Source organism: Myxocyprinus asiaticus, chromosome 39, assembly GCF_019703515.2.
Source record: "Myxocyprinus asiaticus isolate MX2 ecotype Aquarium Trade chromosome 39, UBuf_Myxa_2, whole genome shotgun sequence".
Classification (NCBI taxonomy): Eukaryota; Metazoa; Chordata; class Actinopteri; order Cypriniformes; family Catostomidae; genus Myxocyprinus; species Myxocyprinus asiaticus.
In genome coordinates this window covers 26,412,548-26,425,174 of record NC_059382.1, presented here as the reverse complement: position 1 = coordinate 26,425,174, position 12,627 = coordinate 26,412,548, and positions in this window count along the sequence as shown.

Here is a 12,627-nt window from a genome sequence, read left to right as displayed (position 1 = left end):
ACCCTTAAAAATATGAATCGTAAGTTCGTGCACGATGATGTTAGAAATTGGGACAAATGGATTGATCCCCTGTTATTCGCAGTACAAGAGGTCCCGCAAGCCTCCACAGGGTTTTCCCCATTCGAGCTGCTGTATGGGCGGCGCCGCGCGGCGTGCTTGATGTCATACACAAAGCTTGGGAGGAGGGACATTCAACCAGTAAGAATGAAATTCAATACGTTCTTGATCTTAGAGCAAAACTCCACACTTTGGGGCAACTAACACAGGAGAATTTGCTCCAAGCTCAAGAATGTCAAAGCCGACTGTATAACAGGGGAACTCGCCTGCGGGAATTTGCACCGGGAGACAAAGTGCTCATATTACTGCCCACATCGGGCTCCAAATTACTTGCCAAGTGACAAGAACCATTTGAGGTCACACGACGAGTGGGGGATCTTGATTATGAGATAAAGGGAGCTGATAGAGGGGGCGCATGTCAAATGTATCACCTCAACCTCCTGAAATTGTGGAGTGAGGCGTCCCTGTGATGTTGGCTATGGTAGATCCGGAGAGGGCAAAGCTCGGGTGATTACAAAACACAATCATAACACCCTGGCCACTTGCGGAGACCACCTCTCACCGTATCAAGTCACAGAGGTTGCCAAGTTGCAACAGGAGTTTGCAGAAGTGTTTTCCCATCTGCCGGGTCATACAAACCTCATCCAGCACCACATCGAGACCAAGCCAGGGGTGGTGGTATGTAGCCATCCCAACCGATTGCTCAAGCACAAAAAAAATTTTTTTTGGGAAGAATTAGATGCAATGCTCGATATGGGGGTAATAGAGGAATCCCACAGCCCAGGTGTTCTGGTTCCTAAGAGCGACGGGTCTGTACGGTTCTGTGTGGATTATAGAAAAGTCAATGCTGTGTCTAAATTTGATGCCTACCCAATGCCTTGCATTGATGAGTTGCTCGATCGGTTGGGCACCGCTTGATTTTATTAGACACAGTATTTGACAAAGGGTTATTGGCAGATCCCCTTGACACCAGTTTCTGGTGAAAAAAGGCCTTCTCCACACCGTTGGATTACACCAATTTGTGACGCTTCTGTTCGGTTTGTTTGGGGCCCTGGCTACATTTCAGCACCTCATGGACCGAATCCTCAGACTGCATTCAGCTTATGCCGCTGCCTATTTGGATGATATCATCATTTACAGCAATGATTGGCAGCGGCACATGCAGCATCTGAGGACAGTTCTGAGGTCACTATGACGGGCGGGACTCACAGCAAATCCCAAGAAGTGCACGATTGGGCGGGTGGAGGTACGGCATCTGGGGTTCCACTTGGGCCACGAGCAGATGCATCCCCAAATTGACAAGACTGCATTGATTGCGACCTGCCCGAGACCAAAGACCAAAAAGGGGGTGAGACAGTTCCTGGGGCTGGCTGGCTATTATAGGATATTTGTGCCTAATTATTCGGACGCCACCAGCCCGCTGACTGATCTCACTAAAAAGGGAGCTCCAGACCCGGTCCAGTGGACAGAGCAGTGTCAACAGGCATTTACGCAGGTTAAAGCCGCACTTTGGGGGGGGCTGCTTTTACATTCACCTGATTTCTCTCTCCCTTTTGTGTTGCAGACAGACGCTTCGGACAGAAGGCTGGGGGCCATACTCTCATAGGTGGTGGAGGGGGAGGAGCGCCCGGTGCTGTACATTAGCCACAAGCTCTCGCTGAGGGATACTAAGTACAGCACCGTTGAAAAGGAATGTCTCACGGTGGGCAGTCCTCACTCTCCGATAATACCTGTTGGGGCGGGCCTTCACCCTCTGCTCAGACCACGCCCCACTCCAATGGCTCCACCACATGAAAGATGCCAACGCGCGGATCACCCATTGGTATCTGGCCCTTCAGCCTTTCAAGTTCAAGGTGGTCCACAGGCCAGGAGCGCAGATGGCTGTCGTCGACTTCCTGTCCAGAAATGGGGGGGGGGGGAATGGTAGACAAGCCAGAGGCCTGAGTAGGGCGGTGGGGATATGTGGCAGCGGGGGCGTGGTTGAGCGTTCGTTCGGAGAGGGGGAAAGCTGAAAGGGTGCATTCACCTGAGCCAGATAACGATTAACACCTGTTTCCAATTATAGTGAGCTTGGGGAGAGCGGCATAAAAGGGACCACGTCAGCGCCAAGGGTCAGAGAGAGAGAGTCAGGGAACAACAGTCCTGCTGTGAAGCTGACGAGTAACTGTGAAGCTGATGTGTAGTTGTGAAGCTGATGATTTATTGTGAAGCTGTAAGCCCAGAAAGTTGCCAATTAAAAAGCCTAACTTGTGACTGGAGAAACCCAGTTCCCTGCGTCCTCTTTCCCTCTTGCTGTGAAGTTTGTTACAACCAGCATTTTGACCAATAATGTATTTCAACATAGATAGAGGTTGTGAATATAGCTCATGAATGTAGCTGTTTCCTAATGTCAGTAATCATTGATTATTTTGAGAAACCAGAACTAAATGTGAGGATTTATACAGTAGTGTTCTGTAATTATTAATTGCCTTCTTTCTGGATTTTTTTTCTTTTTTTTTTTTTTTTTTTACCTTGATCTCAGTATAGTTCCCCAGAGAAGATGCCGTGCCCCTTGCTTATTTCATCTTTAAATAATTCTCACATGCATGATAAATTATACTCTGTATACTATCAGCTATTTTTGTCTCAAGGTTATAGCAGGTTTTGCTTGAAAAGGCAGGAAGCACCAGAAAGACAAGTATAAATCATTGGAAGATTGTTTCATGGTAGCTTTGGATGGGTGTTATATAACGTGAATGTGAGAAAAAAAAATTATAGAACAGTGGCGATTGCTGTAAGACAGGATGAACGGCATCCTTTAAAATTTCTTTAAAATCACGCAATGACATTGTAGAAGGGTTAGAGTAGGAAGGACACGGGAGCCGGTTTCACAGTCCACGTGAGTCAACTTTTAATGCGGTTGTCTTCAGCTTCACAACGAAGTATTGGCTTTTCAGCTTCATAACAAAGTATTGGATTTTCAGTTTCACAACATAGTATTTAGAACACACATAGCGTCTCTGGTCTCTCTCCAAGTATGATGCTATTTGCATTTGGGAAATTAACTGATTGTTGATTGGACAGTGGGCTTCCAATCAATGTATTTTTTATGCTGCCTGGAAGCCCAGCTCAAATGGGCTGAACTACATAACAAACGGCAAATCATGGAAACAGTGATGTACGTGAGTGACAACCTTTCGAAAGAAAACACAATCGCTGTCATTTGCTATAAAAAAAATAAATAAATAAATAAAAATAAAAACTTAAAACAACAGAGAATGATGAAATAAAGAATAATAATAATATAAAAAATGAAAAAGATGCGAGTACACTTTTTTGATCAACAAATGTGCTTCCCTTCTTGAAAAGCCCCAGCCACCACTGAAATAGAACTGCTGTGTGATAACGAGAGCTGTCAAAATTAGCACATGGAATTCATTAAATATTTAAAATTAACACCTTTTTTTTTTTTAACACAGTTAAACATTTATCTAATTTAACATACAGTAGCTGTTAGCTGCTTCATGCAGTCCTGTGCTAAATATTTGTCAGAACCTTTGCAAGAGTAGCTATCACACACACACACACATACACAAACACATATAGCAATGTTTCATTTGTGCACAGAGCTCCAGTTTATGTATCAATTATGGAGAAAAACCATCTAAAGACTAATTTATTTAGAAAAAAAAGTTAAGTCATTTTCAGTCTTTCTCTGGTCGAATTTATTTGTCATCAAAGCTCAAAAAATGTGAAATATCACTCACGAGTACCACTGGCATTCATAAAAAAGTTCATAAACATAACACAAAATGCCAAAGTAATTGTTAAACATTTCTCCATGAATATATTAAATTGTGCAGTTTATTTTAGCCAGTATGATAATTTGATTGTGCCTGGGAAAATATGATTTTATCGTTGTTCACAAATAAGTGCAGCCTTCTGAATCCTCTTGAAATTAATGATACATTCCAAACCTGATGGAAAGTTTAAAAACCATAAATCATGAAGACAGATCTTTATGTTGTTTATATTTAAAGAGGTATCATGCTGGTAGATACATCTGAAAGAGACTGTTTGATACAAACCCAACTAAATGTGAAATTCCTTTTCACATCACTGTTGATGTGCCAAATGGCCCAGATTTTGAAGGGACATCCAGCTATGGCATATACTGTATGTAGATTGTTAGTCTTTATTAGATCTGTGTATGTATACAAACTCTAAAGGAACAATCAGGTTAACCTTCAAAGATTTTTCTTTTCATTATACAATGGGAAGATGTATACAAAGCTTTCAGAGAGTGGTTGGACTCAGTCAGAGTTTACTTGAATTTTATCACATCGCAAAATCACAATTTGCTGGTATTCAAATGTCATTTGGGATAAAATGATTCATAACATGGGTCACTGAAACTTAATATGTCATATCAGAGAAACATTACAACCTAATAATGCACATTATCAAACTGTTTCACTTGGCATTCCCATGGGTTGGACATTTTTAACTGAATATTGTTGCTGTCCAAGGCTGTGTGTGCCTATTTTTATCATGCGCCCTGGCATTATCAATGGTGTGACATTACCATGAGACTTATTATTAAATCTAGTATGCTAATGCACATAATATTTTTAATGTGCTTGTGTGCTGTAGTAACAGGTGTTTTACAGTCTGATCCCACTGTGAATTCAGCGGCAGCAGGTCGAACGTTCTTCTGCTGAAATCGGTATATACTTATCGAAATTCTAACCACTGCCCGCCAGTGGACAAAGATGGAAGTGTGGTTAAATGTATGGGCATTTGTAAGCTCCAGTTTCCAGGTGAAATTTTCACAACAGACAGGATTCTAATGTTGCTAATACTGATACTGCACTACGCCTCCTACATCTAAATAATATTTCACATTTTGAAAATCTTCTGTTGTGACGGTATTCTGTGGCACTTTCATGTTGCCATTTGTTTGAGCAGCCTGACACTGCATCATTGCCTCCATCATTACATGACAACCTTGTAAGACTTCTTAGTTAAAGGAGGAGGCGAGAAGCAGATTCTCTGGTTCAGGTAAGCGTTTTATTCTCCCCACTGCAGCAAATGCACTCTTTCAGGGCTCTCAGCGTGTTCAACAACTCAGTCTAAACATAAACAACAACTTCAGAAAAATAAACTCTCATCTTTACGATAATAAGCTCTTGGCTTCATAATCAGGTCTCTAGTGCCCAGGTACTCTCTGAGTGCTGCGTGGCCCTCTTTATGCCACTCTCCCCGTGCTCACTGAAATTAGAGACAGGTGTTAGACATAATTTGGCTCAGGTGCAAGCACCCTTACCGCTTTCTCTCTCTCCGGAAAGATGCTTGACCACGCCCCCGCTGCCACATATCCCCACCGCCCAACTCAGGCCGGGGCGGCATCCGGCCTGCCTACCACTCCCCCCCCCATTCCTGGAAAGGAAGTCGGCGACAGCCATCTGCGCCCCCGGTCTGTGGACCACCTTGAACTTAAACGGCTGAAGAGCCAGATACCAACGGGTGATCCGGGCATTAGCATCCTTCATGCGGTGGAGGCGTGATCCGAGCAGAGGGTGAAGGCCCACCACAGCAGGTAGTATCGGAGTGTGAGGACCGCCCACTTGATGGTGAGACACTCCTTTTCCACGGTGCTGTACTTAGTTTCCATTAACGAGAGCTTACGGCTAATGTACAGCACCGGGCACTCCTCCCCTTCCACCACCTGCGAGAGTACGGCCCCCAGCCCCCTGTCTGAAGCATCTGTCTGTAAAACAAAAGGGAGAGAGAAGTCAGGTGAATGTAAAAGCGGCCCCTCGCAAAGTCCAGCTTTAACTTGCGTGAATGCCCATTGACACTGCTCCATCCACTGGACCGGATCTGGAGCCCCCTTTTTAGTGAGATCAGTCAGCGGGCTGGTGACGTCCGAATAATTAGGTACAAACCTTCTATAATAGCCAGCCAGCCCCAGGAACTGTCTCACCCCCTTTTTGGTCTTGGGTCTCGGACAGGTCGCAATCGCCGCTGTCTTGTCAATTTGGAGACGCACCTGCCCGTGGCCCAAGTGGAACCCCAGATACCGTACCTCCACCCGTCCAATCACGCACTTCTTCGGATTTGCTGTGAGTACCGCTCGGCGCAGCGATCTCAGAACTTATTTATATTTGATATAAATAATGATGTCATCTAAATAGGCAGCGGCGTAAGCTGAATGCGGTCTGAGGATTCGGTCCATGAGACGCTGAAACGTAGCCGGGGCTCCAAACAAACCGAACGGAAGAGTCACAAATTGGTGTAATCCAAATGGTGTGGAGAAGGCGGTTTTCTCACGGGAAATTGGTGTCAAGGGGATCTGCCAATAACCCTTTGTCAAATCCAATGTCGAATAAAAATGAGCAGTGCCCAACCGATCAAGCAACTCATCAACGAGAGGCATTGGATATGCATCAAATTTAGACACCACGTTGACTTTTCTGTAATCCACACAGAATCGCACAGACCCGTCGCTCTTAGGCACTAGAACAACTGGGCTGGACCAATCGCTGTGGGATTCTTCTATTACCCCCATATCAAGCATCGCATCCAATTCTTCCCGAACAATTATCTTTTTGTGTTCGGGTAGTCGATAGGGGCGGCTACGTACCACCACCCCCGGCTCGGTCTTGATGTGGTGATGGATGAGGTTTGTACGTCCCGGTAGAGGGGAGAACACATCTGCAAACTCCTGTTGCAACTTGGCAACCTCCGCGAGTTGGCTCGGTGAGAGGTGGTCTCCGCAAGTGACCGGGGTGAACTGTTTATGTTTTGAACTCACCTCCGGTCCGAGCTCCGCCTTCTCGGGAACCACCATAGCCAACGTCACGGGGACCGCCTCCCTCCACAATTTTAGGAGATTGAGGTGGTATATTTGACGTGCGTCCCCTCTATCGGTTCGTTTAACCTCATAATCGAGATCTCCCACTCGTCGTGTGACCTCAAAGGGTCCTTGCCACTTGGCGAGTAATTTAGAGCTCGATGTGGGAAGCAATACAAGCACTTTATCTCCCAGTGCAAATTCCCTTAGCTGAGTTCCCCTGTCATACAGTCGGCGCTGTCGTTCTTGAGCTTGGAGCAAATTCTCCTGTGTTAGTTGCCCCAAGGTGTGGAGTTTTGCTCCAAGATCAAGAACGTACTGAATTTCATTTTTACTGTTTGAAGGTCCTTCCTCCCAGGCCTCTCGCAATACGTCAAGCGCGCCACGTGGGCGTCGCCCATACAGCAGCTCGAATGGGGAGAAGCCAGTGGAGGCTTGCGGGACCTCTCGTACTGCAAATAACAGGGGGTCGAGCCATTTATCCCAATTTCTGGAATCATCGTGCACGAACTTACGATCATGTTTTTGAGTGTTTTATTAAATCGTTCCACCAGGCCATCCATTTGAGGATGGTATACACTGGTGTGAATCGATTTAATATTTAACAGCCCATACAGTTCGCGTAGTGTTCGTGACATAAATGTTGTGCCTTGATCGGTGAGGATTTCTTTCGGAATCCCCACCCGGGAGATTATTTTGAAGAGTGCCTCCGCAACACTACGTGCTGAGATGTTGTGAAGAGGCACTGCTTCCGGATATCATGTTGCATAGTCCACTAGGACCAATACAAAGCAATGTCCACGTGCTGACTGTTCTAATGGCCCGACGAGGTCCATTCCAATTCTCTCAAAGGGGACCTCGATCAGAGGGAGAGGGCGCAATGGCGCTTTTGGGGTGGCCGGTGGGTTAACCAGCTGGCATTCGCGGCATGCCACACACCACCTGCGGACATTGCCGCCAATGCCCGGCCAATAGAAACGGGCTATTAGACGGTTCAATGTTTTCCTTTCTCCTAGGTGACCCGCCATGGGATTATAATGAGCCGCCTGGAATACCATTTCCCGACGGCTCCTTGGAATCAACAGTTGGGTTGTATCCTCTTTGGTCCGAGTGTCCTGTGTCACTCGATACAACCGCTCATTTATAATTGCAAAATAGGGGTATGAAAGTGCGATGTCAGGCTGGAGTCGTTGACCATCGATGACTCTCACTTGGTCGAAGGCGTGTTTGAGGGTTTCGTCTCGCGATTGCTCCAAAGGGAAATCCCCGTCAGGGAATTTCCTGAGAAGGGGAGGGGCTGCAGCCTCTCCCCCTCTCTTGTCATCATGACGTGGAGCTGTCGAGGACGGCCCCGGCTCCGCCTCCCCTGCCAGAGCATCGCACATCACACATCTCCCTATTTTCATACAGGACCTATCCGCGCAAATTCCCTTTAATAAAACTCTAAAATCAGGCCACTCAGTCCCCAAAATCAGCGGATGGGTGAGGAGGGAACTAACCGCAGCCTCCACTCTATGCTTTTTCCCCCGAAATTTAATTGTCAGGGTCACCACCGGATACTTGTGAATATCCCCGTGTACACATTTCACCTTCACCGTTTTGGTTGTGACCAATGCCTCGGGTTGAACCAGGCGTTGGTGGATAGTGGTTTGATTACACCCTGTATCCCCCTTGACACTTACCGGTATCCGGTATGCTCCGGCCCGGTCGGGGGCAGCCTGTGGGAGGTCAGAGACCCGCACCACCATCCCCAGCTCCATCAGAGGGCACTGATCTCGGAAGTGGCTTGGGTCTCCGCACCTCCAGCAGGCCGGCCCAGGCGCTACGCCCGCACTTGTGTCGGCAGGCGCCCCCCCCTGAGGGGGAGAGCGGCGGGGCATTGGAGTAGGGGAAGGTGTCGCCTCCCACACCCGGGGAACTGGTCTCAGGGGCTGAGGTCTTCCTCGTCTACGTGGGGCAGGAACGGGACCTGGAGAGAGAGCAGACGAGAGAGAGGGGAGGGGGAAGAAACAGAGGGAGGAGAGAAAACGTAGGAGGGATCTTCTGCCCTCGGGATCGCCGCCATGTGGTCCTACGCAAGTCGGATAGCTTCCTCCAACGACGCCGGGCGGTGGCACTGGACCCACTCCGCCGTCCCTTTTGGCAGTCGAACTATGAACTGTTCCAGTACCACCTGGTCGATAATTCCCTGGATATCGCGATCCCCCGCTAGCAGCCATCTTCGGCAGGCGTCACGGAGCCGCTGGGCAAAGGCAAACGGGCGGTCGGAGCTCTCCAACTTCAAGCTCCGGAAGAGTTGACGACTTTCCTCCGAAGTGCGACCAACCCGTTGCAAGATGGCTCTTTTTAAATCTCCATAGGCCAGGAGGCTCGACGCTGGCAGTTGTTGAGCCGTGAGCTGGGCTTCCCCAGACAATAGTGGGATCAATCAGGCTGCCCATTGGCTGAGCAGCCAGCCCCAGATTTCGGCGGTCCGCTCAAACAAATCCAGGAAGGACTCGGGGTCGTCCGCCGCCCCCATTTTCTGTCATGCTGGCGGGGGTAACGGCGTGGGAGTGTCCGGGGTCGCGGCTGAGGATGCCCCCTGGCTGAGGAGGCTCCGGCTCGCCTGCCGGTCCTCGGCTTGAGCATGCATGAGCTCGACAAACCGGCGGTCTTGATCTTGTCAGAGCTCAAGCAGCGTCTGTTGGTGATTCTGATGTAGGCTGGCGAGGGCTTGGAGGATCTCCGCCAACTGGGAGGACTCCACGGGGCAACTTCCGTCCATCTTCAAACCTTGTCCCGGGTTTCGGCACCAGTGTAAGACTTCTTAGTTAAAGGAGGAGACAAGAAGCAGATTCTCTGGTACAGGTAAGCGTTTTATTTTCCCCACTGCAGCAAATGCACTCTTTCAGGGCTCTCAGCGTGTTCAACAACTCAGTCTAAACATAAACAACAACTTCAGAAAAATAAACTCTCATCTTTACGATATTAAGCTCTTGGCTTCATAATCAGGTCTCTAGTGCCCAGGTACTCTCTGAGTGCTGCGTGGCCCTCTTTATGCCGCTCTCCCCATGCTCACTGAAATTAGAGACAGGTGTTAGACATAATTTGGCTTAGGTGTAAGCGCCCTTACCGCTTTCTCGCTCTCCGGAAAGATGCTTGACCACGCCCCCGCTGCCACAAACCTGTTTGCACAACATGATCACACTGAAGTCGGCATGTTGTTTTAGAGAATTTCAGTGCCCTAAGATTGACCACATTATGCTGACTCACTGACAAGCCTGATCTCCTATCATACATTTATGCATTGGCTCCAGTATGTTTATCTTCCCTTGTGGCATGACCAGAAGTGCATTGCGTCAACAGTATGGGAGAACCGGGGTCAGATCCTGCGTTGAAACCAGGAAGTAATCGCATTTGCATAATCAGCGACGAGTGTGATTCAGAGGTTGCATTTTACCCTCTAATATTTTTACTTCACTGATGGTTAGGTCCAGGTTAAGGGTTTGGGTCATGGGGACAGTTTATAAAATATGCATTCCACACGTTCCCATATGCCCAGCAACACTTACAGCTTTGGCAACTGGGGACAGTGGTTCTGTAGCAAAGACACCGGGGCAGTAATGTTAAGATCCATATGCAGTTTAATAAAAGTATAAACAGTACAACAAAGTAGCAAATCAAAGGGTAAACAAAAAGCAGGCAAGGGTTCGGTACACAGTAAGACAGTCCAAGAAAGGCAATCCAAATAAATCCAAGAGACAGAGGGGTAATCCAGTAAACAGGCAATAGGTCCAAAAACACACAAGCAGGCTGGGAAATATGATGAACAGGCAGGAGTCAAAACACAGGGAAAACAGTAATGGTAAATAACGCTCAGATTTTCAGACTAGGCAGAACAAGACTTCGCACTGAATGCGTGTAAACAGGGAACTTAAATAGACAGAGATAATGTGAAACAGGTGGGTAAGTAATCAGTCTGAGCGGAGGGTTATGGGAAATGTAGTTCATGAAGGAAGGGTTAGTACTCTGGAGATGGCGACCTCTGGCGGCGTTCAGGAGAGATAGCAGGCGTTGCCGGTGTAACAGTTTGGAATTTCCATAAGCATAGACCAATTTTTTTTTTTTTAATGTCAGCCTACTGTTTCCGATTTCAATGTGAGATGGGTCTGGTTTGCAATGGCAGAGGAGCATTTGGGAAACCTGTTTGAAGACATTATTTTTGCAATTCAATTTGGTGCCACTAGTGACACACAATTACACACAGCACCTTTGCCACGAATTAAGCATTTATATACTCTTCTCTTCGAATGTACCTCTAGATTAATTATTTGTATCATCCATCTACAAGCACAAAAATAATAGCCTGATTGTGATGTGAAATTGTATTTTGCTTGTTTGACTGTTGCAAATAAAGGAAAGAGCTATCCATCATATTAATAGCATAATTTAATATCCTCCTTGGATAGAATTGATTTACGCTATTTCAGTCTGTACCAGGGCGGCACTGGTCAAATTGATGGCCTACGCAGAACTATGCGATCATCAGACGTGTGGGGGTATAGGGGTGCTAGGCGCTAGGCGTGCAAGAGGCTCCTGGGGCATATGGCATCCTCGGCGGTGGCCACCCCGCTCGGGTTGATGCATATGAGGCCGCTTCAGCACTGGCTCCAGACTCGAGTCCCGAGACGGGCATGGCGCCACGGGACACACCGCGTGGCCATTACGTCGGTCTGTCACCGTCTTTTCAGCCCTTGGACCGACCTCTCGTTTCTACGAGCAGGTGTTCCCCTAGAACTGGTCTCCAGGCAGATGCCTCCAAAACGGGCTGGGGCACTGTTGGCAAAGGGCACGCAGCCGCCGGCCTCTGGATGGGTCCGCGGCTGCGTTGGCACATCAACTGCCTCGAGTTACTGGCAATTCTGCTCGCCCTGTGGAGGTTCCGGTCATTGATCCAGGGCAAGCATGTGCTAGTTCGGACAGACAGCACAGCAGCAGTAGCATATGTCAACCACCAAGGCGGTCTGCGCTCCCGCTGTATGTCACAACTCACCCGCCGTCTCCTCCAACGGAGTCAGCAGCACCTCAAGTCGCTGCAAGCCACTCACATCCCGGGCAACCTCAACACTTCGGCGGATGTGCCGTCACAACAGGTTACCCTCAAGGGAGAGTGGAGACTCCACCTTCAGGTGGTCCAGCTGATTTGGAGTCGATTCGACAGGCACAGGTGCACCTGTTCACCTCCCAAGAATCCTCCCCACTGCCCGCTCTGTTACGCCCTGACCAAAGCCTTCCTCGGCATAGATGCGCTGGCACACAGCTGGTCCCCTGGCATTTGCAAATATGCGTTTTCCCCCACTGAGCCTGCTTGCACAGACCCTGTGCAAGGTCAGGGAGGATGAGGAGAAGGTCGTCTTGGTAAGCACCCTACTGGTCCGCCCAGATGTGGTGCTCGGACCTCACGCTCCTCGCGACAGCTCCCCCCGGGCAAATTCCCCTGAGGAAGGACCTTCTTTCTCAGGGAAGGGGCACAATCCGGCACCCGCGCCCAGACCTCTGGAATCTCCATGTCTGGCCCCTGGACGGGACGCGGAAGACCTAAGCTGTCTCCCACCTGCGATGGTAGACACGTTCACTCAGGCTAGGGCTCCCTCTACGAGGCGCCTGTATGCCTTTAAGTGGCGTCTGTTCGCTAAGTGGTGTCCTTCGCGTCGGGAAGACCCCCAGAGATGTGCAGTCAGATCAGTGCTTTC